This window comes from Pseudomyrmex gracilis, unplaced genomic scaffold (genome assembly GCF_002006095.1).
Source record: "Pseudomyrmex gracilis isolate BER0280 unplaced genomic scaffold, ASM200609v1 scaffold_0, whole genome shotgun sequence".
In the NCBI taxonomy this organism is placed as follows: Eukaryota; Metazoa; Arthropoda; class Insecta; order Hymenoptera; family Formicidae; genus Pseudomyrmex; species Pseudomyrmex gracilis.
In genome coordinates this window covers 3,040,402-3,052,030 of record NW_018020584.1, presented here as the reverse complement: position 1 = coordinate 3,052,030, position 11,629 = coordinate 3,040,402, and the positions used below count along the sequence as shown (strand labels likewise).

At 40.7% G+C, this 11,629-nt stretch overlaps 1 protein-coding gene across 1 annotated transcript in view; it reads left to right on the top strand.

Moving 5' to 3' along the window:
• LOC109855445 (irregular chiasm C-roughest protein-like) overlaps positions 1-11,629 on the top strand; it is a 142,198-nt gene that overhangs the window by 103,792 nt on the left and 26,777 nt on the right. The window lies entirely within an intron of this gene.

The window sequence follows — 11,629 nt, the reverse complement described above, 5'->3', positions numbered from 1 at the left end:
GGAAATAACTTTTACGCGAAAAACACGTAAACCTACATACATACGATTTTCTTTTTCATATAAATTTCAATACGATTTTTCACGCGAGTTTTTTTTTTTTTTTTTTTTTTTTTTTTTTTTTTAACACGATAGTACATCGCACGTATGGTGATTGTTCGCCCGCAGGTGAAATCTTTTTCCGGAGGAATTGCCGACCTTTGCGAAGATCTCTCGCACAATTGCTGACGGTGGCGCATTATTCAAAAGTAGGATTAAGTACAAGTGGCACTATGTTCTTAAGCTGAACGCCGTACGTGCTTCGCGCGTTGGTGCGTATATGCCGCGGACTTCCCCAACAATCACAGTGTGTCAGTACGATAACGCTCGCGCGCACGTTTGAAATCCAGTTTAAGCCGAGGAACCATAATATACTTGTTGTAACTATATGCCGTTGCACGATGCCTTGGTCCTCGTTCATTCTTCTCTCACTGTATAAGCACGCCCCATCGTCTGTACAGCACGTACCACGGCATCGTCTGATTTCCATAAAATTATTGCAGGTACCTTACACCGCTCTCTCTCTCTGTGTAACTCGTCTGCGCGCGTGCACCCGCCCGCGCCTCACAATGTTGTTATATTTTAGTCAACATTTTTAACCCCCAGGCCACAGGCGAAATTTCATAATACGAAATCTAAAAGCAATCTAAAAGCTATTCGGAAGTCGAAAAAATTTGAACGACAAGTGCGCGCGCGCGAGACAAAAAACTAGATTTTACTCATCCCGGAGATTGATTACACCTGCGCGGGAACACAGTATGGAAATTTGTGACAAATGACGTGATTATCGGAAAAACGATTTCCAGTATTATTTTTAGTCGTTTAATTCGAATTAAAAGGAAGAAAATATGACAGTTTCAAAGCTTTATCGCGTGCCGTCATTTATGATGCAAATATTTACGACGAATTGCCAGAGAGTCGAAGTCAATTTTGCAAAATAACGTGTCAGGTTTTATATCGCTGAGCGATATAATTGACTGTATATTTATCTTATTAGGTTTGAAATAATTTCAATTCTACACGCGAGGACTAGGTAACGTGAAACAAATAGCAAACGCGCGCGTCACGTCTTCGAACGCGTTTCTCCGAGCAAAACACTTTCCGAACTATACTTGAAGTTACATATAGCGGCAATCGTTTTAATTGATCAAGATTTGCACATATCGCTGTACACACGACGGCATAGCCATAGCGCTCAAAGTCTTTAATTCGACGTCGTGTATGCCGCGGGCGGAGAAGCGGCTAAGTTTAAATTAGTTCCGAAACATTCGGTGCACGCTCCGATGGTTAATGGTTCTACCATAAGATCAATAGGATCGGCGGTGGCGGCTGCGGCTGCGGCGGTGACGTTGCGACGAGAGGAAGCGCGGGCTGTGCAGCGCGCCGCGCCGCGCTGCGCTGCGCTGCGATGCCGACGCTGCGCTGTCGCGCTTCGCCGCGGGGCATCCAGCTGCGAAACGCGCGCGTAGCCGCTTGACCGGATACCCCCACTGTCGTCGCCACCGCCGGTTTGCTTCTGTTACATGCTCGATATACCTGTTCTCTCCTCGCGAGCTCGGTCGCGCACGGCCAGAAAGGAAAAACGTATACACGAAGTCATAATTTCCACCTTGGACGATAAGACGCGCCTTGCCTCGATGTACGCGTTCGATCTTGCTGCGGCATTCGCGTGTAAATAATCCGACGTGTCTTTAAGGGATTCGATTAGGGACGCGCGGCGCGCGCGCGCGCGGTATCTCTCTTGGTATTAGAAATAGATTATCGCTCTGACGAATTTTTATTGCGATAACAGGTGACACGAAAAACGCGCGCGATTGCGTAAGAGCGGGAAGGCAATTCGGCGTTCCGGATATTATTGATTTCGTATCTTTCTATATTCCGGACGAACGATATTTACGTGCGCGCTTAAATGGATTTTAATCGATGAAGCGATCACGCTTACGGCGAAAGTGGTCCGGCTTTAACGAAGTATTAAACGTCAAAGGTTTCGATCAGATGCGGGCGCGATTCTGTTTTTTTTTTTTTTTTTTTTTTTTTTTTTTTTTTTTTTTCCGAACAAAAAGATCGTATCTCTCTCTGGTCGACGAGCATGAGTTATGCCTATTAATAAAAAGTTGCGCGTAAACCTGAACTTTAATTGTGATCCCTCGAGTTTGTTATATCGCAGTTAATAACGGCTATTGTTTCGACATCGTTTTATTGTGCTGGCTCTCAAGCGAACTTTTTAAGATAATTGCGTAAAGTTACATTTTATCAAGAAACTTTAAGCTCGAGTTAAAACATTTTCGATCAGATGATGAACGTATTACGCAAAGCAGGTCGGTATTTAATCAGTAAAGGATATACTCTTAATTTAAACAAAGCCTTAAGTGATCAAAGAAATGTTATTATCCTCGTGGCCTGACTGCGATAAAAATTTCCGTGGGAATTACAGCGAGGAGCAGAGCGATCTTTGTGTATGACCAGATCTTGCCTGACTACTAGTCTAGTCAATTAATCAGTCGATAAACGACGGCAATAAAAGTGCCGCTCTACTTGCGATAAACGCAACCTGTGTCTCTACATTATGAAAGAGTTTCTTTTCCATGACGTCCAATAAATAAAATATCGAGTACGGAATTCTTTCATCAAGATTTCTTCTTAATTGAATATTCATAGATTTACGACATTTCATAAACAACAATATGCGATCGTATGTCAGATAAAAAAGAAAGAATATTTAAGCTACAGTTTTTGCGATCACATTATTTTGATACCAAAAACTACATTTTTCATTATCTGTCTATCGTTTAAATTTTGCATTTTGCAGTTTTATTATTTATTAAAGAGCATGCGCGTTATTTACACGATATCGCGTTTACTTCGTTTCGTTGGCCGAATCGGGCCACAACACTTCGTGTTTTGAAGCGTTAGCAGAATTATGATGTATCTACTTTTTCCTCGAAAGATCCATTGAACGATTTAGCCTCGGCTCGCGTAAATTTATCTTGTATCAGAGGGTGTTCCAGTTCGATAATCAGCGACCGGATATCGCCACCGCGCAGGCTACCCGATATTAATTGACGCAATTATAAGCACAACGTTAATTCCGGCGATATTCGTTTCTCCGTGGATACGAGCGCGCGGAATTTTAAGATCGCTTGCAGAAGCGCACCGGCAACGGCAGCAGAAATGGTGGTCGGGCAATATCGGGGGCGCCCCAACCTGCTCGACCGGATCCGGGGCCGCTCCTGCAACGCGGCCGATTAATCGACCTTACCGGTTCTCCCGCGGTGTATTTTTCTCACCACCACTACCGCGCCCGCGAGCAAGATATTATATTCTGCCGAGTACACACCTCCGGTCGACATAATTTAAATCGCAAAACGTCCTCCCTCACCCGTGCCCTTCCCATTTCTGGAGATATCGCGAATTCTTATTCAGCAGATGTCGCGTCTAACGCGGAGATAATGAAAATGGGCCGGACTTTGAAAAAAAAAAAAAAAAAAAAGAAATCAGCTCTAATGAAATTATATATAATACATAGGTACCACGAAAAAAAGAGAGAGAGAGAGAGAGAGAGGAGAGGAGAGGGGACTTGAAAGATCAGCAAATCGCCCCTGCATAACTATTTTCCGTGCAAGTAAGCGGTTTATCGACGTTTCATTTAATCTTCCGTGAGAAACCGTAACTCGCGCGCTGGCTTAGGGTCGCTCCCATAAACGTTAGTGAAAATTAACTGAGCTTTAATTCATTCGCCGTTTCTTTCTAGGAAACAGAGCTAGGAAAAGAGATAGTGAAGTGATTAAATCTCGGTTAACTCTAAGTAATTTTTATGGGTACGACCCTTAGAGATGCGAGCAGATAAGACATAAATTCTCACAGGACATTTCATACCTATTGCGCATTTTTCTCTAGTCACAGGTTCTTTAATAAATATTCTCCCTTGGGGAAAGTTTTTCATTTTAATGGGTTACAATTATCTGATATTTAATATTAAAAAGTCGGGTGAATAATCTAATAATCGCATCCAATTTAGAACGAAAGTCTAATTGAGTAGTTCATTTTGTTGATATTTTTTCTTTAACACACACGTGAATCGAGAATATCACTAAATTTGCAATAGAAAATGTATCGTTCTATTTCGACCGCCATTGGATTGCCGTTTGATTTAATTATATTAGGTCTCGTACGTGATCACATGGAATTGCAACTCAATTAAGCATTTACGTACATGTATATATACACATATGTGTGTGTGCAAAATAATTGATTAGTAAATCGTACATATTCAACGTTAGAAAGACGAAATAATCAAATCCGCGTAAATGATGCAGTGATTGCTAACGCGAGTATAATATCGGGGCTTAATTCGCTAGAATATCACGATCGCATTATTTCGTTACGAATCAACATCGTTATCGCTGCCAAAATAATAGCGAGAACGAACATATGATAGCAAAATTTTAGCGAATTTCGAATCCACAACGAAACCGCGAAACGCCCCGTTTGGTTTACGAAAATCAATACGATATCACGTCGACATACTGGCCAATAATATCGAACTAGACCGTTGAACGGTAAAGGTTGAGTATAATTTCGTGTTCTGTCTACAATAGATGTCTATTATTGTCAAGTATTGTCCGTGTTCCTTTTATATTTTGCCATAACCATTCGAGGATGAACATATATGGACGCACGGATATAATTGGTTCAAATAGATAATAGCGCTCTACACACACTCTTGATGTCATCGCAAATATTAGATCATCGTTTTACGTTTCTTCTCTCGCGTGTAATACAACGCATATCTGATTAACGAGAACACAGCCAGAGATAAGCGCGGAATTACTTACGAGTTCGAAGTTGCATAATTACGTGTCGATCTTTATTATAGCGCTTTACTTTTTTTTTNTTTTTTTTTTTTTTTTTTTTTTTTTTTTTTTTTTGATTTGTCAAACAAATCTCGTTGACACGCGCTCGAAATGTTTCAATAATAAAATTAACGTTTTGTATTTATCGTTGACATTTTGTTAATTGAGAAAAGAAAACGAATGAAGATCCGCCGGTTAAATACGGTGGATCTAGAGCGCGCGTATGCAACTGCTAGCACGTACTACCGCAGCATGAAAAATTCAACCACATTTCGGCGCCGAGCTTTAAAGCACTTTTATCGAAATCTTGCCTTATCCATATGGTAATGTTCCACGAAGCGCTAGCAAATTCAAAGCTGCAATTCTCTGAAGCCGCACATGTGCGAGAACAGGTTGTGTTGAGCGTCAATCACGTATCAGACGCGTTTAATTAGCAATTGCTTGCGACCTTACGGACGTACGGTTGGTTTGTCGATTAAAGGATAACTAACGGAGCACAGTAGCCTACACCAAGGCGGACCAAACTGAGGAGGAATCCAAACGTTTGTCTCAGGTCTCCGGATTGTGATAAGATCTGTAAATAAATCAATTGATTCTGACAAAAATCAGCAAATCCGAGAAACGACGACAAATGTTCATTTTCCAAGTCGTACGTGGTTTTGTCGCAATTTTATGCAAAGAAAATACCTCAATTAGCATCTAAATGACAAGTCACAAAAATATTTTCAATGCTAAAAAGATTCAAACTATCGGTGTTTTCCGTGTAGAATCATAAAAATATGTATGTGTTTTATGAATACTAACAATATATACACACACATATTTCTAAGATCTTTTTTCTGTTTACATCTCCGCGCAATAATTACGTCGACGTCGCGAAGGATAATCGAGAAATCGATTATACTTGTCTCTCTTTACGATCGAGTCCGACCGGTCGGACGTTAAATGTCGTTTGCTCGCACACATCCCCTATTCATCCCCTGCCGCCGCGACGAAGCTCAACCACGAGTTCCAAGTGCGCAGCTATGCCCGGTTGTGCTTCCATGAAATTTACAGACGCGATTAATGTCACGACTGGCTCGTCCGGCAGGCGTTCGCTTGCCTAGAGGCCGTTTGTAGGCCTAACCGTTACTAATTTCGGAGGGAGTTATGGCCCCCCTCCCCCCGCTATTACATAGCTAACCTACGTCTAGCCTAGCGCACGTGGAACGTGTGTGTGTTCGTGTGTATGCACGTACGTACGTGTGTCGCGCATTAATGTGCATGACCGCCGTCGTCTTACGCGAAAAGCTACCGCCGTATTATTGACGGCGCGCTGATTTATCGCCGCGATAAAGACCCGCGCTCGCGTACAACCTGCGCCTCGTGAGCGATGTCCGTCGGATGTTATCGCTTGCCTGTTTGCGGCTCAACTCGGGCACCGAATCACCACCAACGGCCGCCGAATGCCGATATGCCAGAGTAGATAAAGCCGCGCCCGCTGATTACACGATTACTTCGTGCCGGGAGACCGAACCCCCGCGTCAGAGCCAACCTCTCGTCGACAGTAAACACACAAGCTTTTACGGGGGTGGGTTCGTTCGCCACCGCCGCAGCGCCATGCGAAAACGTATATCAGAGAACCACGGAAAACCCGTCGGATTACGTTTTCGATATTTTCGCAGCTTCCGCGCGCGGTTCGAGTTATCGAAGTGGAGGTGTGGTTTTTTTTTTATTTCGCTCCTGTTTTTTTGCTCGCCTCTACACCTGGTTTCCCGCGATGGGAAGCCGAACATCCGAACATTCGCACAGCAAAATTTGCAGCGTAATCGCATCGCGTGTAAAGACAATCCCGCGCTGTTAGTTAGGCCATGTGTGATTTACTACGTATTGCAATAAAGGCCGGTAACCGCGCGCGATGCTATCATCACGCCGTTTGTCTAGTTACAGACCCAACTGAGAGAGGAGAGGAGAGAGGAGGTGGGCTAGAATTTACCGAAACAACTAGCGCCGCGCGTTCCTGGTCAGACAATTAATAGCCTTATGTTAAGGCTATCTTGATTATGATGCGACGTACGTGATTTAATCGATTTATCAATGCACGAATATCACGCAATATGTATTTACGCTTTAAAAGAACGGAACTTCTGTAAAATGTGATGCAAAACTTAAAAGAAAATTTTAACCTCTTTGTTTTTCTTTTGCACTTATGTTATTGAACGTTACTATTTATTTTCTACTGTATCGAATCTTTTGAAAGCGTTTCGATATTCGACTACATTTTTCCATGCTCCTCGGGGAAAATCTGTTTGTAATATCCTCCTATATTATTCTTAGCATGAAAGTTTTCTGAACGCAATATCGTTCTTTAGTACTCCGGTTACAAATATGCGCTGCGTAACCTTTTTCCAGAAATATCCGTTTGCCTTGTGCACGATTTTTCTAAAACGACAATCTCAACTTATTCGACACATGAAACTCCCACGAACGTCAGTGCTCGACGGGGAATTTTTTAAACCGTCGCCATTTTTATGCTCTTTGAAGCGCAAAACGTCCAAGTCTTGCAACGCAGAAAGCCGAGTACCCGCATAAATTATGCATCCGGAAGGGTGAAACTCCTCTGCTGCGCAAACTTTGGCCTTGCTACGTTCACACAGGATGTTGAGTATGTATTTGTAAAATTTAACTGATATTAATGAACAAAACCGACTCTCTCTCTCTCTCTCTCTCTCTTTCTTTCTCCTTTTTTGTGCTTAGAAAAGCAGTGTTCAAAAAACCAGCAAAGTGTAGACTGTAGAAACGACGAGAGAGGTACAATGTACAAATATATGTTTTTATAACACACGCTCGCAAAGAGATGCGGCAATATCAATTATTTATTTACATCTTTCATATTATACGCAAACAATAATTTTATATATCGTTTATTTGTGTTTTTTATTGTACATATATATACAATATATATTACGTTTTATTGTCCCGCAAACGGTTGAATACTAAATTTTGATCGGTTAACATACCACGGAATTATATTCTTGTTGACCGTAACGAATTATAATTAATCGCGACGGTCTGCGCAGTATAATGTTCGTTTCTTGACTCGTGTAATTAAAATTAATTATGGCTGTTTGTAGCGCGCGAAGCGGACGAGTTAATTAATTGTTTGCGATGCATTGTTCTGTCGCATCAAGTAAGTGGTTACAGCTCTTCTCGTGCTTTCGCTGTCCAAAAGATCCCTAGCTCTTTTGTCCGGCTTCTCCTATGTTGTAACCTTACGTTGGAAATGTTCTCAAACTGGTGTAGAACGCGGACCTGAATTCCAATAGCGATATAAAGCGATCGTGCCACATCGTCGCAATAAAATACGATATCCGCAAGATATTTATCTCCAAAAACTGGACTGAAAAATTTATATATATATAGGCAAGTTTTACTGTCGCGATCAATAACGGCGACATTCGATAATTGCGAAAGTTTCGCGAGGTTTTGTTCGTTTCCTATCAAATATCCGCGAGGATTCATTATTCAAAAATTTCGGCGAGAATTTTAATATAATCAAGATCTGCAGACGCATACTGCTTTATCTCTATCTCCATCTCTCTCTCTCTCTCTCTTTCTCTCTTTCTTCCTCACTTTTGTCTGCGATGTCAAAGTTTTCCCGACGTATTATAATTTTTCATGCTTAATACAACAAACTTTACTTGACGCAGGTGTGTAGCATTCGTGGATCTCTTCCATAAAACTTTCTAACCCGGTAACACCAAGGTGCGTCAACATCTTCTAAATAGAAAGTTGTCGTCATCATTCATATCTCTGTTTCTTTCTTTCTGATCGGCTATTCGCTCTAATTCTCCACATTCTTGGAATGAAATGCGATTATCTTAAAGTAAAAAACAAAAAAAAACAAACAAACAAAGTGGCAAACAATAAGAGATGCGTGTTTACTTGGATAAATACAAAAAAGAAAATACAGAAAATAACATGTAAATGAATATATATACAAACGTTTATATATATTTATATTTTCAGAGTACACATGTTCCTTGGTTTCTTTTTAATAACGTATATCTCTACATTTTTCTTTTTTATTATCGTTACGATACGTCGCTTCAAAAAATAAAATAATGTAAACTATAAAACATTCTATAGAATAAAGATATTTTTAGCTTATGCGAAAAAATACTGATTGAAAAACACTGTTCAAGAATATCGCGCAACGTGCAGAGCGAGCGGTATTCTACTAAACTCCGGTTCGCACACAGATATATATATATATATATATATACACACACACACACACAGTTTAAACATAAAATACTATCATTACGTAACATTTCGGAACAACCCTGAGTAAACTTAAAAGAAAATTGTAAAATGTAGATCTTTCAGGAAAGTTATTTTGCAAAGTCCGCGCGATACCAGCTGCGCAAACAATAGCACGGCAGAGAGAAGTTTTGTTCGCAGCGCGAAAATTACCAAGTTACGTTCGTCGAAGTAAATTTAACTGATTACAACGACATTATAGATGATCGTCCTAACTGACATCGCGATATATAACGTTGACTATATCCAACGAAAGTAATTATCGCAGTATCACAGAAGTCTACGGGCGAGGGACGTACTGTGTCAAAGTTTTCCAAGTTTATTTAACGGCGAATCTTGAGAGTAGCGTTAATTGCAGTCGACAAGAAAGTGTACGAAAATGTATTGACGATGTTTCAATTGGCTTTTAACTATCGTGACTGTAACGGAGGAGAATGTGACTCGCGCGTGCGCGAATTACAATTGTATATTTTTCGCGATCCCGGTTTGTTTATTATATATTTGTTATATATTTGTTATTATGTATTTTGTTATTATATTTCGATGGATGTCACATAAAAATATCATGAAATTTAAACAAGCGTGCGCTGGACGTGTGCGTTAACTGCATCGATAATTTTGCATGTAAAAATAATGACTAAGATAAAATTAAATTTTGCGACGCTGTGTGTGTGTATGTGTGTGTGTGTGTGTGCGATATAAAATATCTTTACAATTTTAAAATTGATTTATTTGAAACTGTGCTAGTTGACGAGTTAAATCGCTTTTACATAATACCGCTCAATAAATTTATTTGATTCTAAAAAGTAAATTGATCAATGATACAGAGAGTGTGGAAATAGTCGAATGAATATGCCACTGCAGTCAAAATGAAATATAAAACTGTAAAAAAAAACAAAAAAACCGCTTTATCATTTAATGCAGGAGCGCTCGTCAATATTGCTCGCGCGACCAACACGGACGAGTGACTCGGCGAAGCTTTTCGCGTCACACTACACGAAATTTCCCAGAGAAATTATTTTCGATAACGTCCTGACGTTTAACGGCTAAAACATGCGGTATTACGAATAGCTTAACGTGGGGGAAGGTTTTACCAGGCGTAAGCCGCCCAGGACTACGCTAAATAGGTTTTGCAACAAAACTAAAAAAAACACACACACAATATAAAAAAATCATACTTAATTATTAAAGAATTAAATCAAAATTAACTACTAAAAATTGCTGAATTTAAAAAAAAATCTAATTATTTTTAGATAAAAATTATCACTTAGAGACAATTATATCACTTAGAGATTTATTTATCTTTGTATAATACTTTTCGCGTTGTTTTATATCTCGTATATAACAACAGCAATAAATTAAGCCTGATACCCCCAGGCGGCAGCCGCCCTTAGCGCATCCCCGCCTCGGACGTGCCACCGTTGTCAACCGGCTTTATCGCTAAGGTGCAATTTATTGTAGGAATTATCCCTCCCAGCACGCACGCAAGAGGAGACTGACAATTACATTTTTCTACCCGTGACCGTGAGCTGTCCCTTCCTGTCCACCGCACTTATATTCACAGAATCGTCTCTCTTACTCGTAGTGCTCGTTTTGTTCGCACGCGGATTCGAGATATGTATGACGTGTTATAGACAACGAGATGCATGCGTGACATCGATCTGCGAGAAAGATCGAGAGTACGGGATAGCTCGATGGCAAAGAAAAAAAGTGCCGATGTGCGAAAGAAAGGAGGAATTGCGCGCATACAGAGACAAGGGCGGGAGCAGGAAGAGGAGGGAAAAAGGGAAGGAGAGAGAGGGATAAATTGCACAGGCGACGCGGATTTATTCGAGCGCGATACGTTACCGTGATACGTGACGCGACTCGGCGTAAATCGACGAGCTCGCGATACTTTTTGAACGACGATGCCACTTTCGCTCGATAGACAATGCGAATTCTCGCGATTTGACGAGGAAATCACGGACGGTGGTAATGGTCGAAAACCACCGAGAAGTGAAACGAAAAAGAGATACGTGAGTGAGTGAGTGCGTGCTTGCGTGCGTGTGTGTGTGTGTGTGTGAGAGAGAGAGAGAGAGAGAGAGAGAAACTATTTTTCTCGCAGTAGAATGAACTCGCTCTAATTCGTCGATAGTAGTTATCAAACTGAATAGCTCCTGACAGTTTACGTGAATATGCGACGAGTTTAAAATAAAACCACGTCACGATAAATTCCATATCTGCGTTCCGACGCGACGCCGTAAGCGACTGACATATTCCACTGCAGTTGATATCGTTTTTTCGATCTTCTTCATTGTGTCCAATTCAGAGAGTGGATTATACACAGTAAAAAATTGTGCGTCAAAATGTAGAACTTTTCTTGTGTTACGACGTTTTGATTATTACTTCAATGTAAAATTAACATAATACTGATATGTTATTATTTTTTTAATCTTTTC